General features: G+C 21.9%; 1 long non-coding RNA gene across 2 annotated transcripts; it reads right to left on the reverse strand.

Annotated features, from left to right (window-relative positions):
- Positions 1 to 695: 695 nt before the first annotated feature.
- LOC126899377 (uncharacterized) lies at positions 696 to 5,892 on the reverse strand. 2 transcript variants are annotated; one of them, XR_007702566.1, is made up of 5 exons: positions 5,479 to 5,892; positions 5,128 to 5,412; positions 4,533 to 4,760; positions 3,799 to 4,136; positions 696 to 768 (listed from the first exon to the last, which is right to left on the reverse strand). It is a non-coding gene; the product is annotated as an uncharacterized LOC126899377 (long non-coding RNA). The 2 variants fall into 2 exon arrangements; XR_007702565.1 differs by lacking the exon at positions 4,533 to 4,760.
- Positions 5,893 to 8,344: the final 2,452 nt, after the last annotated feature.

Consider the following 8,344-nt stretch of genomic DNA (forward strand, 5'->3'; position numbering starts at 1 on the left):
AGATTTGCATAAAACCTTTAACGGCTCTTAAATAAAATAAAGCCGTCTACCTTAATACATTTAATGATTAAATCTGTCAATTTAGTTGGAACTTCAGTTAAAATTGTTAACTGCGGCGAGAAAGTAATAACGACAGATTACTCTCATATTACTTTTTCCACGGAACATTCAGGACCAGTATTTAAATATGGTACTATATACAGTGATTGTAGATAGTATATCAAAACATATTTTTTCTAATAAAATGTTTTCTAGTAAAATGAATAATCTTTTTTGATAGAACAAAGAATATAGGTAAAATTAACAAAATATATTTTAAATCAATAATCAAACAAACGTCTTAAGTTAATTTTATTTGATATTTTAACAAAGTATTTAAAGTTTTATTTTATTTTAAAGAATTATTCAATATTAAAATTTTAATTAAAATTTCTTTCATTCGATGAATAACCATATCCAATGCAAAATTAATTAATACTTTACAATAATAAAAAGACTTATCACAATTATTTTAAAATTAAGTATATAATATCACATATTTAATTTTTAATATAATGGTAAACATATTATATATATATATATATATATATAATTGATTTTGAAAAAGTTGGTTTTAAAAAACTTTTTGCAGAATCAAATTAGGACTTCAGAGAGGAAAAGTTTTGGAATTATTTGAAAATGATTTCCATCTTTTTAATAATGAGTCGTAGATATTTGAATAAAACCTGGAAGCGAAGCACTAATGTATGGTGCTAGGTACACTCTAACCTAAAAAAACAAGAATTAATAAGTTAAATTTAAAAACATAATGATTACCATCTTTGATAGCTATAAAATGATTCTCAGAGTTTCTACATCAAATCCAAACATTATCAAAATGAAATATTCATAAAAAAAAATCGGTAAAGGGCCATTAGTGCAAGTTAAATTATCATTGAAAATATGGTGAAATATGGTATGTCAAACGGAATTTTTCACAGTTCTTAACCTATAAATATTTCAATCACTTCTCTGACAGCTTATGATATTAAAACTGGTTTATATATTGATGATTTTTCTATCAGTTTACACTAGTTAAATAATTTATAGTGTATAAACAAGATAAGTTATAAATTCATTTAGAATAAAATAATATTTTTGAAATAATGCTTAATATATTTTTTTTTGATTGCTCAAAATTTAAAGATTATCTTAACAAAACTTATTTTTCAATTGTTATAACTTATTAATACTTTTTTTGCAGGAAAATTTTGAGTTTAAAGTTTTTTTATTTATTTTATGACTTAATATAACACAGAAAACTGATTTAATAAATTTTGAACAAGTAGTAAATAATTTGTAACACCTTGAGTTGATTTTATTATTGAACAAAGTTTAAACTTGGAAGTATTGTATAGGGACGTTGTTAAGTATTTCTTCTTATAAAAATTTTTTAGATTCACAAAGAAAAATATATATATATTTTTAATTCATTCGAAAAAATAATTGCTCGAACCATAGCTAATTGGAGGTCTTGAAAGATGCTTAACTCCTCCCAAATTTCAGAAAAACTATATGTAATATTATGTGAAATAAATTATATAGAGGGGAGAATTAGATATAATAAGCACCTAAACATTTTTATTGAAATTCCGTCCATGATTTAAACAAATATTAATTTTCCTTTCAAATAAAATTATAATTTAAAACACCATTAATATTAAATATTTAATTATTTCATAATACAAATTTTATATATTTTAGCTGATTATTTTCAAGGAATAATTGAAATTCAAAATATTTTAAATTATTTAATGAATGACAATCTTTACTTATATTCAAGTAAAATATTGTGACTTATGTACTAAATATGGATGACTAAGTCTTATAGAGTAAATGTATAAAAATGAGACCCTTCCGTCATAATGTAATGATGGGTGGCAAATTTTTAAATGCCTATAGACGGAAAATATGTAAATACACCCCTGTCTACAATCCTATCGCCCTTCTTACTGTATACACCACTAAACACTATGATTAAATTAAAATGTGTGAACCTTAATATTAGATATATTTTAGGACTTGCGCATAATAAATCAAATTATAATTGCAGTTTTTGGTGATATTTTTACATTTTTTTTTAAATAGTTTTATGAAATTAATATAATGACATATATTCTTAAATACTATGATGTAATCATCATCTAACAATTTTTTATCAATCCATTTATTAATTCTCCAAAATAAAAACCATTATTAAAAACAAATTAATTTAATAGACGCTTTCATAAAATTGTATTTTAAAGCTCATTAAATTTTTCAAAGATAGGCAAATTAATGGAAATAATTAACTCAAGTTAAGTTAAGTTAAGTTTGAACAATGTCGATAAATTAACAGTTAAAAGTTACCAAATTATAAATTTAACTAGCTAAGTTAAACAATTTTTTTAACTTAACTGGTTTAAAAAAATTTATTGTAAAAATACATATATAACTAACAATGGTAAAAAAAAAAAAATACTATTTTAGAGAAAATGAGTGGCTAGTATTATAAAAATCACCTTATATACATTTCTAATCATTATTTAGAAAATTATGTATATTATTATATAAATATATTATTTAAGATAGGGGAAAATTCAATTTAAACTCGTTTTATTTTAGCACCTTCGATAAAAGTAATTGTAATAAGTTTTCAACATAATTAATATGTAATTAAACACATTTAACAAATTTGGTTATTTTTATTTATTCATAATTTTTATTAGAAAATTACCTTGTTTTACTAAGTAATACGATTTTTTATCGAAGTTTTAATTATTTATAGGTTGTAAAACTAAAGATATATAACAATATTTATTTCAAATTAATAAATTAATTTTTTATTATTAAAATATTTGTTATATTTAAGTAACAAGATCATCTCAAAATTCTTATAGCCATTTTTCCATTAACTGCCTTCTGCACTAAATAGTCTTTCTACAAGAGCTGATGATTGGATTGCTGTATTAAATCTAATGTAAGCTTTTTTATTTGCAAAGGCAAATCATTAGATGTTTTTAAAGATGCATTTGATAAATAGTTATCCACCAACATTTGTGCATTATTTTTTGGGTAATAATTAATTATTTCATTGTACTTGAAATGTAAAAAATCATCTTTTAAATCACTCTTTGTATTTTGTTCTGGTGACATTATTTGAGCCATATCATTATCCTTTTCATAGTTTAAAACTAAATAACCTATCAAATTTTGTCTAATAATAATCTTGTCATTAGGTTTAGCCCTATTGAGTTTAAATTTTGGAACTAAAACTACTGCTATTTGACAATTTTCACAAGTAATATAAAAAAGTATTATCACGCATCACTGTTGGCTGTCTTAGATGGATTCTATGATTTTATTAAGTATACGGTCAAAATTCTATTGATATGCGAACATAAACTTTCATCTAATGGATTCTATTGTTCTATTAGGTATACAGTCTAACTTTTACTGTTCGATAAATATATAGTTCAGTAAACTTTAGCATTATATTTTTTAAAATTAAAGTAATGTTATTTAAAATGTATAGTAGGTAATAAATAACCAATACAAATTTTTTTTTTCCCTTGAAAAATATCTAAACCTTATGCAATTGGTTTCATAACCTATAGTAATAGTTTTCAATTTAAATAATTATTATAATTTAACTCTTTAAATTATGAATTAATTAACTATTTTTTAATATGTATATAATAAATACTATAATATAAACTTATAAGTTATAAATGTATTTATTTTAAAATAAAAGCAATTTTAATATACTATTAATTTTACCTAATTGCATTTGGTACAATAAAATAACAATCAAAAGTCTCTTTTATTCGGTCTGCACATTGTGTGGACTGATTTTGTTTATTAAACAACACATGACATCAGAAAAAATACATCTAAGTCTTTTATAAATTTCATCACTAAGTGTTTCTAAACAATCTACTGTTACAACAAGATTGATGGTGTGAGCAGCACATCGCTGGCATGGAGGTATAACCAAATGTTCAAAATTATTTATGGTCAAATTATCATCTAATACATCAGAAATGTCTATATTTGTAATAGCATCTTCCTCATTTATATTTAAATCATCCGTTGGTTTGTCATTTCCATAAAATATTCTAAAGAAAATTAAAAAAATTAGTATGGTTTCAAATTTTAGCAATACATTTTGTTACACTATTTAAAAAAAACATAAAAATAGTATGATTAAATATTTTAGATTACTCTCTCTTGATACATGAAATAAAAAATTATTGATTGGTAATATTTAAGTTAAAGTTATTGAGATTACTAACACTAAATAAAACATTTTATTATTAATATCATGTTATAAAATGATTTTTTTTAAATATAAATAAATTAAAAAAGACCATTATTTGTAAATTAAATTATTTCATGTTAAAATAATTATGTTGATTCATAAAATTAGTGGAACTATAACATTTTTAAGTTTAAAAACTAGCACACAACATAAAATGAATATTAAGTATTTAATTTTTATTCATTACTCATACTTAAAAACTTTCACAAAATTGGCAGCATTGTGAGTAACAATAAGTGTGGTTTTGTTTTACAAATCAAACTTATTTAAAACGTTATCAATAAGTTTAGCTTTATTTTCAAAAGTACGTCTACCAAACATACGTCTACAAGCAAAAACTTTGCTGGACTTTTTAAGGTTTACAGGATCAAATCACAATTTTTGATGTAAAATCACTTTACTGTTCTTTCAATGGAAAATTCTAATTTTCAAAATAAAATAATTAAAATTTTTAAATTAAGTATTTTAACAATTAATTATAAATATTTTTACATTATTTTTATAAACAATTTCTTAAGAAATAAATATGTATTAATTTCATAAATGTGGCATCAAAATATAAATTTTAAAATATTATGTCAAAATTAAAAACTATTCATTTGGTAGTATTCACATATCACCATAAAAGTATAAAATATGGTACTCAAAAAATAACTATTTTATTATATATTTGAAAATAAAAAAACAAATTTAATTACTTAAATAAATAAATTAGTTTTAGTTATTTTATAAAAATTGTTTATTTAAAATAAAATAAATAGGTATGATTATGAATGAAACATGCATACCTATAAAAAACTGACCAACAATCTCTCATTAATGTCCTATGCGATTCTGGAACTTTTTGAGATATCAGTTTGCAATAATCTATGAAAGCTGGATGTTCAATTAATGAAAAAGGTGAAACTGTATTATTAACTTCAAATTAACACTTTCAAATTCAGTTTGAGTTAATTTTTTAAACATTTTTCAACGTCTTGAATTTTTAACTGTTTTTTATTTGCAGCTTTAGATCTATCAAGCCTATTTTTAAAGATGACATTAAATTCATCCAACTTGTTAGGATGAATGAGCTGTAAAATATAAGCAGATTTTAAAAATAGTATTCAAAATTATGAAGTAAAATAGATAATAATTACCTTAATGCGAATTCTAAGATTGGCATTTGAAGTATGGGAAACTGATATTAATTTTCTTTTGTGTGCACATACAAACATTTAAATGTTGAAGAATTTTTATGTTTACTTGTATTATAAAACATTTGTTTGAAAAAAGAATTGATGTTTAAATCAATTCTTTAATCTTTCAATGTTTAATCTTTAAACAATTTAAAGATTGAGCAATTGATTTAAGTTGTTGATTATCACTTAACTATTAACTACTTAGTTTACTTAACATAATAAAAAATTTCAGAATCACGATTGTATGAAGCCTCTATTACACTGACATCATACACAACCAAAGTGCATTGTATTTAAGCTATTTTTAGAATTTTCCCCAATTCTGAGAGCAAGTGCGCGGCCTTATCAATAATAATTATTTTTATCATATAACATTACATTTGAGTTGAGTATATTTATGTCTATCCTTCATTGTATAATTATTATTATTATTAATCATTGTATATTTTTATAATCAAAAAATATAAAAAACAGATTTTAGTATTAATATTGGATTTTTTTTTAATTAAACCACGTACGCATCCTATAAAAACATACATTTTTTACGAAATATTGAATTTAGCTTAACTGTTATTTTAACTAATTAACTGAAAAAAGCTAAATTATTTCAACGAAAATTTAAACTAGTTAGAGTTAAAAAGTTTATTAGAAAAATAATTAACTAGTTAAGTTGATAAGTTAAAAAAACATTAACTTTTTATCTAGTTAATGCCAACCATTGATATTTCAATGTACTTTTCAACAAGTTAAAATCTTAAATCTAAAAAATAAGTTTTGACATTTCCCAAAGAGTTAAACTACATATCAGGAAAGTTATTTTGGATTTAATTATTATTATTTACTTTATATAGTAAAACATTTTTGCCATCACTAATCAGATTAAACTTTTCCTTATCAAACTAAGTTGGAGAATATTTATGACAACGCAACAACTTTAACATCTGTTATCCGTTTATTACACAGTACGCAAAAGTAATTTTACTGAACTAATAACATATATCAAACAAATTTAGAGTGTCATAAATCAGCAGTTAATAAATCATGGAGTAATGTGTCAAATACAATTAAAAATACAAATATTAACTCCAATATTACCGTTGTTCTAAAATTAAATTTAAAAATTAAGCATAATATATAATTACCTAAAAACGTTAAGTCGATTTTTTTTTTATTGTTGATAAATTTATACTACATGTAAGAAAGTCATTGTATTAAAATGACTTTCTATATGATTTGATATACTTACCTTTGTAATGGTTAGTACATTATATCAACACGTTGTTACGATATAGAACTTATATTGGAAATTTGATTCCTATGAAACCCTGTATTTTTATTATTAGTTAAAAACAAAACTTGTACCAAATATTTTTTATTCATAAAAATATATCAAAAACTAATTTATTATAACTTATTTTCATAACTAATCAGAATAAATCATTTTAATTTAATTCAGTAATATTTTTTTATTTAATGATAATCAAAATATATTAGTTTATAAAATTAAAAAAAAATTTTATTTATATTTTGAATCCGTGATAATGTTGTCGTAGTAATCAATAATAATAGCACACATATAGAATTTTTATTTATAATATGTATAATTTTTTACTAAAAAGTACAACCATAAAATATATTAAACTACAAAAAATTAATTCTATAAAAATATGTGTAAATTTACAGTGTTCCTAAAAAAAAGAAAATTTTATGATTTTTGTTGTTTTATGTTTTTACCTTCTTATGTGATACTGTTTTATTGGGTAAATTTATCATGTATACTTCCAAACATGTACAAATCATACCAATCAATTGGATTTATTACACATTTCGTTATTACAACATTAGTAGTGTTTAATATATTGTCAAATTATATAGCCATGGTTTTAATTGATTCTTCGATAGACAGAAAATTATTAAAAAAAAATGAAAAAATACTATTAAGTATGAAAAATAATTTATGTTTAATAAAACATAAAAAAAAGTGGTTTAAATGGTCTAAAATATTGACAACACATATTTCATTATGCTGAATCCGAATTTGAAGTAATTTTAGTTTATACACTCAAAATTTCAAGAAAATTACAACAATTTGCTAGTATAGCTAAAATTTGCAATAAAGTAAAAAAATACAAATATATTATGTAGATTTATTGTATTTTAGGTATTTTAATACACAAAATGTATAATTGAATCATTTAAGTCCATATATCCTCAAAATGTTAAGAAAATGGCAAACATTTACAAAAAAGTACTTATGTTTGTCATGACAGCATAAACGTTAATCGAGGATCTCTGCCAGATAGATCTGTTAATCACCGTCATGAAGGTTCAATATTATCTAATCATTTTAATTTTCTCAAAATTTGAGGGTTTATAATCTAAATTGACTTTAAATTCAGATTCAGCGTATTGAAATACATAGAATTATGTAGATAATATATATATATATATATATATATCACATAAGTACAGACCACTTTATTTTTGTATGCAATTAATTAGATTATTATTAACAAATACTGTATTCCTAGATAATGATTATTGTAGTACATGCAAATGTACAATTCCACCAAGAAGCCACCATTGTAATACATGTAAAGTATGTATAGTTACAAAAGACCATCATTGTGTTTTTAGTACAACATGCGTTGGTCACTACAATCGGCGTTATTTTTTTTGGTTTCTAACATTTTTTTTCTTGAGCAGCATTTATGAAACATTAATAATTGGATACTATATTTATACTGATGTTACTATTCAACTGTCGGATCTCACAATTCTTATTTTCCCTAAAATTATAACATTTACCAATAAGACAAGAGGC

Source organism: Daktulosphaira vitifoliae, unplaced genomic scaffold (assembly GCF_025091365.1).
Source record: "Daktulosphaira vitifoliae isolate Bord-2020 unplaced genomic scaffold, ASM2509136v1 Scaffold_2, whole genome shotgun sequence".
Lineage (NCBI taxonomy): Eukaryota > Metazoa > Arthropoda > Insecta > Hemiptera > Phylloxeridae > Daktulosphaira > Daktulosphaira vitifoliae.